General features: G+C 38.1%; 2 long non-coding RNA genes across 2 annotated transcripts; both read right to left on the minus strand.

Annotated features, from left to right (window-relative positions):
• Positions 1-5259: 5259 nt before the first annotated feature.
• On the minus strand, positions 5260-12554 carry LOC310904244. The gene is made up of 3 exons (XR_014588135.1): positions 12484-12554; positions 6757-11463; positions 5260-6071 (listed from the first exon to the last, which is right to left on the minus strand). It is a non-coding gene; the product is annotated as an uncharacterized lncRNA (long non-coding RNA).
• A 416-nt stretch (positions 12555-12970) lies between these two features.
• On the minus strand, positions 12971-18057 carry LOC310904245. Its single transcript, XR_014588136.1, has 3 exons — positions 17865-18057; positions 15761-15870; positions 12971-13620 (listed from the first exon to the last, which is right to left on the minus strand). It is a non-coding gene; the product is annotated as an uncharacterized lncRNA (long non-coding RNA).
• Positions 18058-18846: the final 789 nt, after the last annotated feature.

Genomic DNA, 18846 nt, shown 5'->3' on the forward strand with positions numbered 1-18846 from the left:
AAAATATATATATATAATAGTTTAAAATTAAACAGGAAAAACGTTATCATTATTTCATATGAGTATTACAACTGTAGTAAACACCACACATTTATTCATATTCGTAAGGGCTTGTCATTGCCTGTGGTCAAACTCACTTCACAATGATACAGAACATAAAGTTCATAAAGTTGTTTTTAGTTATGAGATGTTCCCATTCAAATGTGAGCATAAAGTGCTCTTAGCTTCAAATTCAGATGTATGTATATTATGTGAATACTTTAAGATATGCAGAATCCTCCAAGTTAGCACTAATAAAACCTTTGGTTTAAAGGCATTGTCCAGTAAAACCCCAGGATTTTGAGAGTGAAAATGTCATGGTTTATGTCTTGTCCCAGCCTGAGAAGTTCTTTTTATGACACTCAGCAGTACTGAGTGTGTGTGTGTGTTTAACAGACTTATGAATGTGATAACTATCCATGCCATACATTTCAAAAATGAAGAAGGACAGACATACCTGTCCCACACAGGCTAAGCAAAATTTCTCCTTTTAACTTTAAAACACTGCTAACCATTTGTTCATGTTTTATGTAACACACTAACTTGTCTTTCATTTTTTTTTATTCCCAGCTCTCACCATTTATGTATATTTAATGTTGTACTCGCGACTTGTGGCTTACTCAGTGGCTTACACTGAAAAGCATATTCAGCAAAATCTGTTTTTCTTGAAGCTCTGTCATTATTTACTGTAATTTAAGATCACTAATAAGCTTCTCCCCTCCTGCAAGGACTTTTAGACCTCAAGTTCAATTTTGTCATTCCCCTACCTTTTACTGTCAAAAGTATCTATTTTTACTTTTTTTTTTTTCTTTTTCTTGTGTTCCTGTCATGGAAAAACTGGTTCTTTACTAAGATTTTAGGCAGCAGTTTAACAAGGGAATGGCTTTTTCTCTCAAAGATGAGTGTCTGCAAACCCACTGCAAAATCTGTTTCATCCTTGGAAATCTGTGGCACTCCAGCGCCATGTGCATCAAGGTCCTGAATTTTACTGATGGGATTTTATGCTAAAACAGTTTGGTTTTTTTTTTTTTGGATCCTTTGGATCTCAGTAGCTACCCTTCAGCATCCAGCGATGAAAATTTTGGCCTGTGTGACTCACTGTGGTCCTAGTGTGACCTGGGGCTGGGATTAAGGGTGAACATCCTGTAGTGAGCAGCCTGTTCTCTTCAAAGAAAACACAGCCTTGATCTCATGAAGTATGTTTATGAGTCCCAGTGAGAAGTCACTTGAGCAGAAAGGAGTTAGTAGGGAGATTTATTCATACTCAGGAACATGGAAATCGCTTCCATTTTCTCTCTAAGTTAGTGGCAAGGTTTTAACAGCACTGTTCTGGTAACATGTTAATGGCAAGCAGTTCCTTACAGTCAAGGGTTGCCTGTAACCCAAGTTTGAAACACCAAACTCAAATTTTGTAGATTTGCAATTTATATTTGGCTAGCTTACTTTTTACAGTTTCATCTAAATGTGAATGAAAGGAAGAAATAAGAGATATTTGAATTTGTGCAAATCTTTACTCACAATATCAGCGTTTCTGTTACAGTCTGTATTAGCTACCAGTTAAATGAATATGGTGTGTCAGTCTACATATAAACCAAACCTACTATTCCTATTCAAGAAATATATCACAGGATAAAAGAATTTCCTTGTTACAGCACAGTCATGGCCACCTCACTCTATCCCTGCTGGTGGGCAATGACAAATCCATTAGAGAAAATTAGAAGTTCCCCTGTCACAGGCAAGTGCAGTCAAATTTTTATTTTTATTTTTTCCTCAGAGGAAATTAGCCATCAACCCAGTTCTGGAGGGTGTGATGTGCCTGGAAGATCACCGATGCATATTTCTTCAAAAGAACCGAGGACAGATCCAGGCATCCAGGCAGTCAGGTATTGCTTTCCATCCCAGTTCAACTTTGGGTCTTGATGTACATAGACTTACAGCAAAGGGTTTCAATATTGGTGGGGTTTTTTTTTGGAATGCGTTGGTATTTCTCCTACATTAAATTGTGTGCTTGACAACGTATTGCTCTCGTTGTATTATTAAAAGAGCAAATATCAGCAGATAGTTTACTCTCAGTAGCTCATTTATTACTGGAAAATATAAATTAAGCATATCCTCTTTGATTTATATCCTGTCTTGAACAGCTTACCTCAATCTTTTCACTCAGCTCTTGAAGCAGTCTTCCGAGAAATCCAGTGTTTCACATTGCTTGCCTCAATATTCCTTAAATGCCTCAATATTATTTTTTCTATTTTTTTTTTCTTTCTGACAGACTGAATAGCAATTAATGTAATATTCTGGATGAGCACCTAGCTTTCATCAGCAGAATAGCATCTATTTCCTGGTCTGTACTGCAGTGTTTATGCTTGTGCACACAAAACTTTGATGACTGGTTTGAAAACTGGTGCACGTTGAATAAGGATCCTGTACTGATGTCCAAACACATGTGTGGGTGTCAGCAATGAGTGAGTGTATCAGCCTCTGCACTGACTTTTTACCTTGTATTTTTAAGTTCCTCTAACATTGTCTACCTTTGTCAAATATTAGGATATTTGTATGTTACAAATGCTGTGATCTCACTATTAATAATGGAACCTCTTCATTGTGTCTTGCTGTGAGGATCATTTTTTCCTCATTTTTCACGACGCCTCTTCATCTGCAATAAAACTACCTTACAACTCAGTAGCTTCCATAATATTGTCTTCTGAAAGACTTCTAACAAAGGCTTTCTCCAAAGCCCAAAAAATAACTATCAATCTCTTTCTCTTTGTTGAAAAGCCCGACAAGGACTGTTGGAGTAGAAAACCCTTACCAGGAGAATATTTAGGAAGGACTTGAAGATTTTAATAATGTATTTCCATGTGCAAATCTCTTATTAAAATCAAAGTCATTACATGACTAGATAACTTTCAGGATCAAATTCCACATCAGTAAATACATTGGGATCATGTAAATACATTACATGATATCTCCTAAGCCAGCACTATTTATTTTATGCTGGTATTTATTTATTGATTTATTTATGAAAGATATTTAAAAACATGAGTTTAAAATTTCTGGGGACCTAATCATAGAGGCAATCTCAACTTTTATCTCAGATAAGATTTTGAATAGTTTGTTTTTAATTCATACAGTCTGTTTTTGTTTTGATGGGTTGAAGTACTTAACACGCAGCAGATATTTACATTATATGTCAGAGAGGGCTGACGGCAAATCTGGGGTCTTATTTTCTTTAATAGAATATAAATTACTACTTTTGCTTTAATTTACTACTTTAGTTTTACTTGTTGAACAACCTATGTAAACGTCTGTTCTTCCCCAGGAACAATGGTTAACAGGGTTACATTACAATCTAATATATACAACTTTACAAAGCATACTGATATCAATACAGTTTCACTCCCAAATGTGAAGATCAAGAGTAGTATTTCTGTGTTTTTGTTTGTTTGTTTGTTTTTTATTTTGTTTTTCCTTCTGAAAAATACCAGAAAGATATTCAGGATTATTTTTCCGAATCAAGGATTTATTATTTTTTTTTCTGAGTTAGAGACATGGCCTAACCTAAGGGCTTTTGATTAGTTTTAATTCACCCATATCAGCATATCTGTGAGGGTAATACTGAAGCAGTCTTAAAATGTTTAAGTGTTCCAGTGTAAGGATATTTATTAGGGACTTTATAGACCATCCTTCAAATCAGACACCTTAACAAAATTCTCCCAACTGACAGAAACAATAAACTTCCAGGCTTTCTTACTGACATACATTAATATCTGATGATGATTCTACCTTGCCTTCCCTAGATCATTTCAGTAAATTAATATTGAGTTATACAACCTAATGAGGGAAATTAATTTCCTAAAATTACTTTCCGTGAATGAAACCAGGCATAAGGTGTATAATCAGTTGATTTTTTTTATTCCAGAGGAAAGATAATCACAGCAAACGGAACAAACTGGGATGTCTGAGATGGAAAAACACTTTATTTTCTTTCCGAAACAATTTTACATAATAATTCTATTTTTACCCTTCCATTGCCTTCTATCCAATCTGTCTTCATTTTGAAAAGGTACAGCAATTGCACAGATAAAGATCTTTAGCTCCTTAGGTACCTATTTGATAATAATTAACAATAAATCTAAAGATTACCCATATAGGATTTCTTTCAGGATTTTTGAATCATCTCAGACACGCTTCTTCAGATAGGAGCATTCCACATATATAACTCAAATGGGATACATTTTGCTCCTCCTGTATTATTAATAACTCCTCAAAAAGTGCAGAATTTTCTAGTTTCATTCTAGAAGGCACTTCCAAATCCAGGATTAAAGCATTAATATTAATAGCCAGAATATGACCCTATTGCATTAAATTCCTGAAGCATCTTTCTACAGATTCATGAAAGGCGATTTTACTCTTTTGGAGATAAAAAAGCCAATATTAAAAAAAAAAAAAAAAAGAGCAAAACCTATCTCAGGGTCTTTACCACTGGCCAAATCTCTGTCGTCTTTTCCGACGAAGCCAGGGGAGTGCTGCAGAGAAGGAAACCCCCTGCACAGGTCTCATATCCCTCATAAGAGGCCGTGGTGGGCTGTCCCCCCGATGGGCAGCAGGTCTCTGTGCTCTCGCTGGCATGCTTGGATGGGCAATGAGCCACCTTGATGGGCCAGCCTCACCCCCCGAGCAAAGCAGGAGTTACAGAGCCCCTGCAGCAGCCCAGGATGCTCAGGAACTGCCAGGAGGGAAAGCGTCGTGTAGATGCTTAAAGATATTAATGCTTGCGATAGCTGCCAAAAAGCTCCAGCGCAGGCAGGGAGGGGAGCAGCGCACGCTGCTCTCCCGGTTCCTGCAGCAGGATTTCGGCGTGCTTTCGGTGGCAGCCCGTTGTGTTAGTTTTAGCAGTTAATGAAAGACCTAAGGCAATCTAATTCAAGCTCTTTTCTGGGGAACCATGCCAGCTACATTCCCAGGCCAATTATTGCTTTCACAAAGTGCTCTAAATCTGTCAACAAGCAAAAGTGTGAACTACAGAATAATAACAGAGTTGAGAAGGTGACCCAGTTGTTGCAAGAGGAGTGCTTCTTCTTGCAGTGGGAGCAATGAAAGTTGGCTGCCTCGCAGCCAGCCAGCTCCCAGCACCAGCGTGTGATCAAGTGACACGCTTACATACTGTTAGTACTCACCAACATTCTCTTAATCTTAAAAAAAAAAAAAAAAAGGCATACAGTTTGGTGGTAAATGAATGCTTATTCCTACACATCAATATGACAAATAGTTTGCAAGCTACCATGGGAACACCCATGAAGGTTCAAATGACTTCTTACTGCTGGGAGCATGATCAAAGGCAGCTATAAGATTTTTAGCTACAGAATTAACAACGTCTTGATGTACATGGATATATTTTTCTTAAAAATAAATATTTAATAAGGGAAATTACTGAAATAAAATGGTTGTAATCAATTTCTTTATAATCAAATACTTGCATCTACTTCAAATATTCAATATCATTGCTGGGTATACAGTTTTCTTAAAAAGAAGAAATAAGAAAATTTCTTTACTTTTTTTTTTATTTTCGATTCAGTGTCATAAAGGCCAGCATTTGAGAAATCACCCATCTGTCTTACCGAGAACACAGGAAAGCTTCTCGCCACGTACCAGGTAACTTCTTTTCTTCAACCGTATGTGCCGTTATTAAATGGCGCATAATGTTGCCTCGGCCCCCAGAGGGCTGCTGGCACATACTCAACAAGTGCAAGTGCTTTGGCTGCGCTCAGCTCCTCCGAGAATGATTGATTTGCATCCAAAACTTCCTAGGCTTAGCTCTTCTTCAAAAATAACCACGATCTGCAAAGGCTGAAAGCTATTCCAGCTTGTCAATACGCCCCGTGCTTTGGCTCTGGTCCGAACCTCGAGTCTGGGTGCTGACCCCACACGGCCACAGCTCCGTAACTGCAGGAGTTATTCTGAGGACTCCACGAGCAGAGCAGAATTGAAAGGCAAAGCCCCAGCTTATTTTGTGGGGTGCAGTTTGGTGAGATCTCATATCGGAAAAGGAGACAAAATTTTATAACCACGTGAACTGAAATGACAGGATTGATGGTGACTGTCAACCTAATTATGAGAATGAATCATGTCTGGCTCTACAGTTATTAGTCAAGGTAATTCATTATTTGCTTAAAAATAACATTGAGATTTAACCAATAAAACCATTTATGGGTGGTTGGTCTTTTTTTTTCCTTTTTCTTCCCTAGTCTAAAATGTCAACCCCATTAAGAAAACTTAAAAGAAAAAAGTTAGAAAATTATCTTAGGCATAATAAACCATCTTTCATCATTTGAATAAATAGAAAGAGGAGGCATTATCTGATATAGATTTGGGTATATGATTTATGCAATGAAATATTACAGCTTTTCCACCAGGGGCCCAGAGGACTTAACAATTAAATAAAACATTTTTTTTTACTAAAAAAAGGTGGCCTTAATTAAAGGTGAAAAAATATCTGAAGGCAGTAAGTCTCCCCGTATTCTTTCCGTTTACACATCTAAGCCTGCGGACTCTGCCAGCAATGATTTCTACCCCAGACAGATGTGCCGTGGGGTTGTTTCCCTGCTGACTCTGCCTTTGCTGTCTGGCGATTTCCCCAGGGCAGATGATGGGAGACGCAGGGAGGGAAGCCCCCTTGTGCCGCTCACCCCAGCCCTTGCACCTATAGCTTCATCTCACCTTGGGTGCTTCTTGACAGTTCTGCAAGGAGCCACGGGCAAAACACCTCCTGGATCCGCAGTCAGGCAGAGGGGGACATGCCGGCCTGGCCTAGGGCAGAAGTAACAGAAGGGAAGCCAAGGAAAGCAAATCAAAAGGCAACCAGAAAGTTTGCCTCCACACCATCTTCTCCACGCAGTACTGTTGATGCAGTATTGATGCAGTGTCTACTGCTAGGGAAAGAGGTTCAGAAAGGTATCTGGAGAATTTCTCCCAGTCAAACTGGGAAAACGAACCACAAGAAATGGAAAAGTACAAGAGGAAAAGGAGGGTGCGTGAAGACTAAAGGCCCAAACTGAGTAGAGTTGCTGGGCTGGTGCAGTAGGGTGGATTTTGTCTCAGTTGTCAGTTGTCTGTATGATCCCCTTACTTGGAAACGAGCAGAGGCTTTCGATTGCCCATCAGACAATACATAAGCCTTACCTCCAAAGGAGCTAAACGTCTTAAAAACTGAACTCTTCAGATTTTATTAGTGATTGAATAGCTGTAGGTGTTTCTAAGCAAAAATCAATAGAGAGATTAGCTGCAAGAGTCTGCCGAGAGATTACGGGCAAGGCTTTGTCAAATGGATAGCCAACGTGTTCAGAGACGGGGTGCTGCCCTTTGGTCCGGGGACCAGGTGTGTTCGAGCCGATTCCTCGCCCTTTGCTCCGCTGGAGCGCCACGGTGAGGAGCAGCCATCGATCGCCGGCTCGCTCCAGCACACGGAGCTGCATCCGGCATGGCCACAGCGCTGAGCAGCGGCTGTGGTGCCCAGGCGAGGCTCACGTACTCAGGCAGGGATCGGTCCGGTGACTTCTATGAATTTCTGAGAGTAAAATTCTATGGCAAAATTGAGCAATAGAAACAGCAAGACCGTGTTTTTACAAGGAGGAATTGCTGTACCTTTGTACCTGCAGTCTCCGCATCACAATATCCCTAAGAGGATTTTTGTACACTCCCATAGCAAACACTTGCACAGCTTATACATGAACTATTTCATGGATGAGAGAAGTTAGAGCCTGCCATTCAATTTGATTAAAGTATTAGTATTTTTATTTCACATAGGCATCGTTCTGTAGCTCATGTTAGGGAGTATAATTCACTGTATTTTCAAAGTATATTACAAAAGTATATTACTATACCAAACTAAAAGTACTTACTATACTATACTAAAAGTATATTACTATATTCAAAGGTTTTTAATGTATTTTTGAGCAGTTTACAATAATATTCCTACTTTCAGATGAAACAAAATTTTTGAATATTTTTAACGATCTCATTAATGGAATACCAGGCATGTGTGTTTCCACAAGTAGTTTTAAACACCACTAATTGCATCACTTCAGACATTCCCTTTTTATATCATTTTGTGAAGACTAAACAGAGATGATCTGCTTCTGTAGAAACTGGATAGAGTCAGCTGTACTGACAAATTTGAATGCAACAGCAAGATACTGATGATAATTGCTTGAAAATGCATCTGAACTTGTGAAATTAAATTTGAAACAAGTTCACAACAACACAAGGGCTTTTATCATGCAAACTTAAAGCTTCTGTGCTGTTTTTCCTCTTTCAGGGTCCCCTCTGCTATCTCACTGAGGTCCTGGACCTTGATGTTTCCAGGAGAGAGGCAAAGGGGACCAGCAGCCCTTCACAGCGAGATTGCTGCCTCTTCTCCATGTGGGTCTGCTGTGTCTGCTAGTAACGGCCACAAATTGGATTAATTAGATTAATTGGTGGTGTCGGTCCAGCAGCTGGTGGACAAGCGTCCATAAAATAATCAACAATCTCAGCAAGGAAGACAAGAAGGCAGATGGACTGAAATATATCCTTGCTTTGAAAATATGAAATCAAATATTAAAAGGCAACTTTGAGACAATCGAAACAATAATGCTGGGGTTTTCTTTGATGATTTGCCTTCTTTCTATCGGCAAGTAGAAAAAAAAATGGTATGCTTTTAAATTAAACTAAGTAACCAAACTAAAATTAAAACTAAAATTAAACCTAAACTAAAAAGCAGGTTAAGTGAAATGTCCACTCTTCCACACTAAAACAAAACAAAGAAAAAAAATATCTGATACAGGATGGCTCCTGTGTGTGGCATCTAAAGTGAGTCAGAGCATGGTTCATCCATGGAAAAGGATTTAAATTTTTAGGTATAATTTGCCAGTAATTCATTCAATGTGATTAAATTTAAATGTTCATGAAGTGACAATCATACTCTGGGAACAGAAAACATAATATGTAAACTGATTCCATATGAAAATGAATTTTTAAAACTTAATATAAATAAAGTTGTCACTCTGCTCTTTCATTTCTCCTAACTCGTAGACATGTTTAAAATAAAACATAGGAAATTCACTGATCATTTATTCATGCTCATAAAACATTTCTCTGCTTGTTAAATGTAACAGAACCGGACCTTTAATTTATCTTTACCAGGAACTACTTCAAGACAGGGAGTTTCCAGGAATATTTCCAAAAAGTCTTTGCATTAGATGAAAAGAAAATTAATACAGATGCCATGCTTCTTGCCCTTGGTGAAATCCATTTGATTTTATAGTTACCATTAACATTACTGTTAAAAATTCTAGGTTAAATTAAGATTTCAAATGAAATTCCACATATAGCCCACCCATAACTATGTGAGGCATCTGGATGAGTGTCCTAGTCCAGCAAGAAGGGCACAGACTCTGTGCAGAAACACATGGCGCAGGTCTGAAGAGTTACTTGCTTTTACTTTTATTTTACCAACATATTGTTGTTCAGCCTATGAACAGGCTATAATCCAATCACTGTGATTTGAGGCAGTTGTGTTTGAAAAAAACTCAATCTTCGTTTTCTTACCTCTTCTTGCAACTAGGGACTCCATGTTTATATACAGAAAAAAAAAATTGTTTTGAAGCTGTCTTACTAAGTACTTGAATCTGTCTTCTGTAGGCACTCACAACTGACAACACAGCTTTTATCAGAGATCCTGAATATGAAATTTTGTGAAAAGAACACATCGCTGTGGAGGGTATGTGAAGTGAAGAACCTGGCTCCACAGCAAGATTTTAAGGGAGCATTCTGTACCCCAGGTCACTCACCCTCTAGGGATCCGTAAACTCCACAATTTAAGTCTACAAAGCATTCTGTAATGTCAGCATTTCTCTTTACTCTCAGCATTTAAAACAATGTCCTAAGGTTTTGTCTGGTGGATGCAGACTTCCAACAGAAGAAGCTCTACTCTCTTTTCCAAATCCAGACTCCTGCAGACATCAAAGGCAAGGCAGCTTTGTGCAGAGGTGAGGTGGTATCCCAAGGTTAAATGGTGCTGACTAGCTCTCCTGTATGCTAGTCTTCTCCAAGAGCTTTCACCCACCTTATAAATATCAGGCATTGAAAAAAGAAGAAATAATAAAACAACAAACAACTCACCCCTGACTGCCTGCTCCGAGACATTGTGGTGGTTTTGCCAATACGCAGGCTTGCCTTTTCTAGACCTACGAGGCAGTTCACAAACTCAGCTCCCGAAATCTCAGGTCAAAACTAAGATGGAGGAGAGCATTTTGCATGTTAGTAGGGCCAGGTTTTGACAGTCTACAAACACCAGCGACCAGCTTCTGCACAAGACCAGCTTATTCTCTCTGGGTTCCCTGGCTCAACAGAGCAGACTGGGGTGCTGTGTCTGCCCCCAGGCCCTGCATGAGGCTGACTTGGCCTCTGGGTGCCAAAACGGCTGAGCAGCATCGCACAGTTGGCCAGCCATTCACTGCGGTGTGGGTAACACTTCATGCTCCAGACATGTGTCTGTTGAGCTGTGCTGCTCATGCAGAGCCAGCCTTGAAACCAGTGCGTGCCACTGCATTCCTTGTGTAGCTCCATCCCTGGTGGCCCTGTGGTTGTTTTCTGCTGTACAAGGCCCTTCCTGTGCTGCGGTGACCTACTTGCATATTCTGGTTTGATAAAGATTAAAAAGAAAAAGAAAAAGAAAAAAAAAGACAAAAGCCCCGAACCCTTCAACAACAAAACCATAAACAAAGAAAGAAGTGACTACTTTTTAACTTGTTCTTTAATATTCTTAAGCTGTTATGGAAAATAAGTAAGTCTCAAATCCTGTAATTCATTCTTTATATACCTGAGGCAATGAAATATGCATTTTTGTATGTTGGATTTTTGCCTCAAATAGCTTTGTAATAGTCTTATCCCAATGATGAACTGCAAATGCTTTTTTTTTTTTATATATATATAAAATTCTTTCCACTATTGTAAGCAAAGACTTAAGAAACAAAGATTTCTTTTTAAGATCTACAGCAAATAGGACTTATATTTGAATATTTACATTTGAATATTAGGGACTTTAAATAATCTGTCTGTGAAAGACAAATAAATCAAGTCTTCAGAACAGTGAGAACAGAGTTTTAATCATGTTTTTCTGAGAGAAACAGCATAAACTATAAAATGTAGGTTGTGACTTCTGTTCTCTGAATTGTCATCACCATTGCACAGTAAGATGATGTAGAGGTCTGCCAAATACTGGAGCAGTTAAAGAAAACATTAAAAATACCTGAAGTAGTAGATAAATTGAAGGCTTATGGTACAGCATACTCCAGAGAATAAAGTACGATATAACCATCTGGATGAGTCCCACTGTCACAGGGCATGTCCACACAGGGCAATGGAGATGTCTATACTGGCAGAGACCTGAGTCAGCAAACCCAGATGATATAAAAAGAAAATTATAGCACATGCTATTTGGATTATATTGCTTTAGGTACATAGCCCTGAACTAGTAATAAACTATAGGTAAAAAGAGTATATCTTTGTTTGAATTCAAAACAATCTTGGCTATCCAACAAGTTGGGTTAACTAACAAGTTATCGATACTGCTCTCCAAGGGGTCTAAATCCCACATTCCACAGATCAGCAATGTGGAACTTCACCAGTTTTAGTGGCTCTGCAACCATGCAAGAGAACAATCTGGCCTATACAGCAATGCAGTGGGAACATTTTCTATCATAGGACATCTGGATTATCTTTGCATAGTAGCATTTCATACTGTCTTAGTGCTGACCAGGTCAACAGGGGTGCTTTTCTGAAAGCAAATGATGCAGAATTTACTTCCATTCTTCAGTATCAACTCTGTGGTTGGTATTTTATGTGGTTGTTTTTTACTGTATCACCAGACTAGCCAATGATATAAAAATGAATCTGTTGATAACTATGCTCTTCCTCCACAGGCAGTCTCCATTTTATAGACTGGAAATGGAGATACAGATACAGTTAAAGTCTTATTCACAGTGCAGATCTCCGTGTAGTTATTCCTAGTGTTGCTGCAGACTAGTTGTACCAATACTTATCCTACTAATTTTTTATTTTATTTTGAGCAGGGAAGTGAACTATTCTGGTAAAATAAATTTTTGCAGGTATACCAGGATGTCTTCATAATTGACTACCATGGCTACACCCTAAAAATCATGTTACCTCTTGAGAAGCTTGGCAAAACGTGAAGTTAGAACAAATCTGAGACATTCAAGATCACAGTAAACTCCAGATCAGCATTCAGAATCAGATATCTTACATCCGCTAACAAAACCCCAAGAGTTCAACATGATGAAAGATTTTAGGAAACTAAGGAGAAAGAAAGTATGCAAAAACCCAGATATTTCTCATACTGTCAGTCATGATAAGAGATGGAGATGTAAAGACGTTGACAAATCCTACCTCAGAGGAATCCAACATGTTCCAGGAGAAACAATACCCAGCAATCAGAAAATTTGTTTGATATTAGTCTGTGAAGAAAAGGACATTTACAAAGGGATTCATTGGAATTAGAACAGAAATCCAAAAAACAAATAGGATTTGATGATGAGGCTCCTACATATAACTTACAGAATGCTCCCCCAGTTTAAGTATATTAGAATGCATTATATAAGGTCACATGACAGATTGTCTATAATCTGTATAAATACAGTGCCAGGAGCTCTGCTCATGGACTAGGGACATGAAGAATTAGGTGTCCTACAAACAAAGTTCCCCAGCCCAGAAATTTGCTACCTAAGTAGAAGGCAACAGATGACAAGAGTACACGAAACAAGAGAACACAGGTCAGAAGGATTAGCAAGTGGTCGGAGTGCATTGGCAGCCTAGCTCCTCTTTTATATATAAGTATTGTAATAAAAAAAAAAGGGGTTTCAGAGGTATGAAAGAAGATAATGAAGTAGCTTTGAACATGAGCACACAATGGCACAGCCGATTTCATGGCTGAATACCTACTTGCTGTATGTTGGAAATGTTGTCCGGGTGTGACTGCAGCATGAATGAGACTTGGGAAATTGAAGGAGAAATAATAAACGCAGTGGCGTATATGCTGCTAATAGCACTAGAAAGGAGGAAAACTATTCCTGAAACAGCTGCAAATGGAAAACCTAAAAATAAAAATTAAAAAAAAAAATCATAGAAATAAATTACATACTCCAAGAAATGGACAAGGAAAGTTATTGTCAGCAGGTTAAAGTATGTGATTGGGACAGAAGATGTGATGTGGAAAAGACTTACATGTGGAGACGTTTAGATACCTAATTTGGAAACTCTGCAAGTGAATCATGAATATTAGATAGCTTTTTATTTTTTAATTTTTTTATTGTTTTACTCTACTTTAATCTTTACATTTAATTTCTGATGTAAAAATTTTTGACAGTGGCTTCTGTCATTCACAGATATTTTGCTGAACTTTACCTTGCAGGAAATATCTTCAACTTGAATGTGCCCCAACATGCTTTTAATGCATTTCCAGTATTCCCTGAAAGCACTGTGAATTGTTCCATTGATTTCAATAGTCTTCAGATCAGACCCATGGGACTGAAAGATAAATGTATTACATACTCTAGAATGAACGGTTAAAAAGAGAGTGCAGTAAGATTAATGCATTTGTAACTATTGTTTCCACAGTGGCAATAAAGTATAAGTAGGATAACAGATTACGAGTCAAGATAATATATCCTGAAAATATATCATTTGAAAGTGGCTGCATTGCTCTTAATTACATGGATATTTTTTCCATTCATATGACACTTCTCAAGAAAGTGAACATATATTGACATTTTGAGCTGGACGAAAGTTTTCTAAGGTACACGTATTTGGTTCACACATGGGAGCTGATAAGCACCAGTCTCATTAAGTGGCAAGGACATTTAAAATACAACAAAACTATTGTATAAATGTTTTCACAAATTGGAGTTGCAATAATGAAACAACGTGGTCAGAGATCTTAGTGGAGGAACTTCTCTTATGTATTGTTACCTTATTTCTAGCGCTTAGTTCCCATATTGACCATCATCTACGTCAAAGTTAGTTTCCGTTTTCTTTAATCTGATTTATTAACATCTTTCTCCCCACACACACACTTTTTATTGTCTGCATATTTATCATGTGAAACCCATCAATGAGAAAATGGCTGGATCACTAACTCTTTCATTTTCATTGTTTGGCCAAGACTTTTAAAATAAAGAACCCCGTCCCCGTTTACCGTACATGCATGCAATCCTGTTGATTCAAAGTGTTCATATGTAATTAAAGCTTTGCAGTGATGCAGCCCCCTGAGTTCACTTCTACTCAATATTCAAGGAGTTTCAGTGGCTTATTCCCCTCAGACAGCAACAGCCTATTTTTCGCCTTAGTTGCAGCAGGTTCATTAGGGATCCAGCGAGGAGCTGTAACTGAGCCAATTACAATGGCACCGCTTTAGAACAGTGACAAGCTTATGGGTCTTGGGGGACTTCTCTCTCGCCCTCTCTCACTATCCAAAAACGTGAGCCGTGTATTTCATTATTTATTTTTCCTTGGAGAAAAGAGTGGCAGAAGGACAGCAAGTTAACGAGGTGGCAGCGGTGGCACCCACCTCTGCAAAACAGGCCCCAGGCAACCACATGCACATCAGAACATCGCTGCTTTCTTCTGCATTTCCCGTGGCACCTCTCACTTCCTAGCCGATGTCAATGAGGGAGGCAGCTAAAGAAACAGGTCTTTTCTGCATTATTTAAATACTGCCTTCACATACCCTCAGCTACTGCTCGCAGGCACCCAAAAGCCTGATCAGCAGTCAAAGTGTTGCTTCCCAAGGTGAAGGCATGATCCGTCTGCTGTTCATTACAACCTTAAGTTGAAATCAGGCATTTAACTGTTTGTGTTCAACACGGATTTTAAAATGTGGAAGCTTAAAGCTTCGTGTGCTCATCACTCAGATGTTTTATTCAAAGCATGCCTTCAATAAATATTCATGTTCCAGTGTACATACTGAAATATCCCATCTCAGTCAACCAACTTTAAGCATTAGTTTTATGCTGCTGATACTATTTTTTAGCCCCAAGTACAATCTTAATTGCACTTATGCAACTCTACTATATTTATTCTGGTTACAGGGGGTCAGAAGTGATAAAAATTCAATTACTATTTCTGATGCGTGACAACAACTTTGTGTCTTTTCATGTTTTTTTCACTGTTTTTTTCTAAAAGAGGCCTCACTGTTATTAGCACTTTGATTACAGGCCTTCATCCTCCTCTACTATTATGCATTTGCATTTGGTAGACAAACGGAACATTTCTCTACCCCTTCACACATCCACTGTCTGCCTGATGGTGGCAGAGCAAGCAGACCATATCATGACACAAAAGACATTGTATTTTGTACTCTTCCGTGAGCATCTTCTGCTCTTCGTTTTACTTCAGTTTTCTGAGAAACATTGTTTTGTGATTCTGATACACAGCATTTGCACCAGGTTACAGATTAAGAAAAAAAATCCTTGAATTTCTTGGATTCATGTTCAGACTAGACACACACATGTAATAAAACTTTAGCTGACAATCTGTCTAAAATGCAAAAATAATCCCTAGTGCTTGCCTTGAATCCTCTTAAGAATAACGCTGCAGTATTAGTTCTGCATGCTGTTGAGCACCCCATCTCAGTCAAACACCAGGTCTCCACATCAGCTAATCGCCTTACCTGGAGGTGTGAGAAGCCCTCATGTCTTCCAGGCAGGACTTCTCGGTCAGTCTGCCTGCAGCTGTGGCAGGACTGAGCCCAGGGTGATACTGTTACAGGGAAAACCAGAGCTAGGAATTAGAAAGAGAGAAGGAAAGAAAGAATTCGTGTTGGAGTTTCTTGAATCCGCCTTTGAGCTTGGTCTGAAAGCTCACATGCTCTTGCCATGCTGTTTCTGTCAATTCCTGTTCAAAAGGAATCCATATTTTTGTTTTGCACAGAAATCATTACCATCTTAGGAAACTTGTTTGCGGTAGCAGTACTTCAGGAGTAACATTAATACAAGGATACAACTATACATGCTGTTTATAAGTTATGCCACCCTTCCATCACGGCGTGGCTTTTAACAGGACAGCAACCCCCACATTTTTTGTTCATCTGTCCAGGTAAAGCATGTGCCATAAATCTGCCCACAGCATGCTCAGAAAGCTTTGAAATTTGGAAATGCAAATGTTACACAGATAAAAAAATAAAAATAAAAAATAAAAAATAAAAAATAATCTCTGTCTTTCTAGGTACAATTCTACCTTTAAGCAGGAAGATCACCTCCAGCCAGCCAGGCCTCCCACTGAAGTGCTTTGAATGCATAGGTAGCAATTAAAGAAAAATAACTTAAAACGAGCTCAGAAGTTGCCCTGTTCCATACTTAACCTGTCTTTTTGAGTACTATAAGGCTGAGTGACACAGGAAGGTATAATGGAGCACAGTTTGGGCCACAATAGCATCTATCTTACTACAGATGCTTCTTAAGGCCAGTGAATATGACTTTGTGAGATCTTGAACTTTTTGACCTGGATTAGCACTGAATTAAACACACGTTTACCCTCAGAGTTCAAACCAGAGCTTGGCTACATTTCCATTAACAAGCATTGCAAAGTGACAGAAACAAATCCATGAGCTGAACCAGCCTGTGCTAGGGCCTAGTGCCTGTTTTGGATGTTTTGATATAAATAAATAAGGAGCAGAGCACATACAGCAAATGGTTATTTAAAATGTGTTCTGGTCAATATAGGGACTTAAATATTTACCCAAGACAATAGTCATATAATTTAAAATAATGGGTATATCTGAGAAAATTGTTCTCTGCTTGTGGATATTCTCTGAAGTCACATTGATCAAATGACTTATGAATTATTTATTCAGCTTTTCTCTTAAAGTTAAAAGCAAGAATTATTGATTTTTCTTCATATATAATATTATGGCATTGGAATATAGGGAAAAAAAAAAAAAACAAACATGACTATCATCATACCACCATCATGCACTTATCTGGTTTGTAGAGGAGAGGAGGATGTACAGAGGTTGCTACTACAAAGTTAGTGAGCAATTCTGGCTCCAGTGGCCTCTGCAAAACCCTAACAACATGAAGAAGCTCTTCCTTAAGCTACAGAATACAACATGGAGTTTGAATTAAAAAATAAATAAATAAAATTCAGTTTGACTTTGATTCAAAAATGCAAGTGTTGCACTCCCATCCTGTTGCTTTCAAACAAAGCCGCTATTTCCTATGTATGAAAGCTAGCTGAGACTTAAATATCAGAGGTGAACAACAGCAATGTAAAGTATTTACATTGCTTGAGTAATAGGCATAGTCTGAGAATACTGAGCTTAAACCTGAAAGAGAATTTCCTAGGAAGAGCTGAAGATTTTGTTTCTATTTTTAGTACTGAATCACATGGAGAATGATAGACTTTGCAAGGGAAGAAGCAACAGTATTGTAAATAAAACTTTCAGTCAAGAGAAATAATAGTGTTTTGTTTTATACACGAGTTATTAAGGTTAACCACTTGTAGATTTTTTCCTTCCCATTAGTATATTACAAGCAAAACATTGCCTTCTGAGGTGGACATCAGCTCCTTCCATGAGGCCAGGTACAAAACGAGTGTTAAACCCTTCAAGTAAGAGCCAGAGATTTCCCATGGGTTTCTGGGTCCATTAATATCCCTGTCATTCCTATCCAGCTCTTTCATATCTTAGACTTTGTGACAATGGAAAGCTTGCAAGGCTCCAAAGCACCATCGTTAAAATTAACAGATTACAAGGAATTAGTTCAGCATCACCTTACCCTGAATGATATCTGATCAGAAGAGCTTCTTAAAAATTCAGGCTTGAGAACTGTACTCCGAAATATGAGAGAGAAATCTTTCTTTTAGTTATGCCACTTCTTTTGACTTGAGACAAACGCTTGCAGTTTTTATTTTAGTGGCTTCACGCAGTAAAATCTGGGAATCTCCACTCTGAAAGTGTGCCTGTCTACAGTTACTGAATCCACTGGAAAATACAGAAACAAATACAGAAACAAATTATTAAGAAACATAATTTTAAATATTTCCACTGCGCTTTATATAAATGCACAATGGAAATAATAATTTTAATAATATGGCTGCTGCAATCCACATCATATTTGCCATATGGAGAAAAATGATGTAACATTTGGCAAGATGCTCTTCTTACTAGCTTATTTTAAAAACTGTACCTTTAAAAATAATATCTAAAGTGAATCTGTAATGAAGCTAAATGACTGGATATTATAGAAGCCTTTGGCTACAGCCCTATTTTATCAGGAGATAGTTCACAACATAGAATATTAATGGAATTTAAGATAAACCATTTGGTGATGCATGGAGTTGTTGCATCTGCAGAGGATGTAACTCTGCATCTGATTATAGGGAGCTTTTGATGAAGTATTAATACAGGAGAAGAACTGAATACTTCTGTCCCCCCATTTGGAGTAAAATCCACCTTGTATGAGGGGAAAAAAAAAAATACAAGGCCCATATATATATTTCTATTTTGAAATCACAGTTGGCAAATTAGATCCACATTTCTATGAGAGAAATTGCTTTAGCAAGAAGCATCACAAATGAGATTTCAAATACCTTGTGTTTCAAAGTTTTTCATGGTTGCTTATATAATACATTTACTGTATAGGAAGAGTTATTCTCTGTACTATATCTGTTGACATAATCTAGAGGTATCTTAGTAGCATATTTCACATTTTCAAAGATATTTTGACTACATGTGGTTATTTGGTGCACTTTGGGGAC

The sequence above is a fragment of the Anser anser genome (assembly GCF_964211835.1).
Source record: "Anser anser genome assembly, chromosome: 9".
In the NCBI taxonomy this organism is placed as follows: domain Eukaryota; kingdom Metazoa; phylum Chordata; class Aves; order Anseriformes; family Anatidae; genus Anser; species Anser anser.